Source organism: Pteropus vampyrus, unplaced genomic scaffold (genome assembly GCF_000151845.1).
Source record: "Pteropus vampyrus isolate Shadow unplaced genomic scaffold, Pvam_2.0 Scaffold612, whole genome shotgun sequence".
NCBI lineage: Eukaryota > Metazoa > Chordata > Mammalia > Chiroptera > Pteropodidae > Pteropus > Pteropus vampyrus.
This window is the reverse complement of record NW_011889393.1, coordinates 32,741-33,790: the sequence shown is the minus strand read 5'-3', so window position 1 is coordinate 33,790 and position 1,050 is coordinate 32,741. Positions and strand designations below refer to the sequence as shown.

Below are 1,050 nucleotides of genomic sequence, written 5' to 3'. Positions count from 1 at the left end.
GAATACGAAGGGGAACTGAACGCCATTGTTGATAATTACGTCAAGGAAGTAACTAGAATATCAGAAATAGGAAGAGGTGTCCGGTTGAACCTAGGACTGAATCTGACTTGTGGCTAAGTAGTGTATTGGCTGTGTGACCTTGTGCAAGTCACTAAACCTTCAAAGATCACTGATATCATAGCAATGCTTAGGTCACGGCATCACTACTACTAGAGTTTTATGAGAAAATAAGCTTGTACTGCTTAATCGACTATAAATTCTCGTGCAAGCTTAAATAGAGAAATGAAGAGTGCTTTTGACCTCAGGTATATACATCGTTTTCCTCTGGTTTGTGGAATTAAGATGGAGGCAAAGATCGAGCTGGATGAACAGGAGATAAAAGGCTCGTTCCCCAACGAGGGGGGGGGGGAAATTGGTTCCAGGTGACCACAGAGTTGTCAGTCTTCAGGACTCGGTGGTGATGGAGGAAGTTAAACCAGTTACTGCTGGAAAAACAGTGTCCCTAGACGGTCACGGTCCCTCACGTTTTTCAGGGTGAGATGGTGGGACCCTCGGGGAGGCAGGGGGCGAGGCTCCACGTGGTGTTTAGAAACTGGGTGACGGTGTCTGGGGAGGCGAAAGGCGACTTGGTGAAACTGATTTTCTTTAAATAGAGAAATTAATTTTATGGAAGCAGATTTCAGTAGAATCAAGGGAAAATCTAAATCCCAAAACAGCCGGTCGGCTCTTAAACACTATAAATAAAAGTAAACTAAGCAATGACCTTGGAGAAACAAAATGTAAAAAGGTTGCTAGTTAAATGAGGACTCGAAGGCCACCGAGCGTTATGGCTGAATAATCACAGGTTGCAAAAAAGTGTGAAAAGTTTGATAAGGATAAAGTCAGAAAAAGCCTAGGGAAGATGTCAAATGCAGCTTTGAGATACAGATAGAAAAGCAACCAGGTCATCGGTGAAGCTTAACACAGGAATCAAAAAATTAGTTATCCTTTCATTAATCGAGAAGGAAATCGAGCAGCATACTGCTTTTAAAAATTAGGGATTTGGTGACT

General features: G+C 42.5%; 1 protein-coding gene across 1 annotated transcript in view; it reads right to left on the bottom strand.

The window, feature by feature from the left end:
• The window catches only part of LOC105308675 (protein kinase C theta type-like), a 79,362-nt gene that overhangs the window by 64,428 nt on the left and 13,884 nt on the right, over positions 1-1,050 (bottom strand). The gene's annotated exons all lie outside the window — the stretch shown is intronic.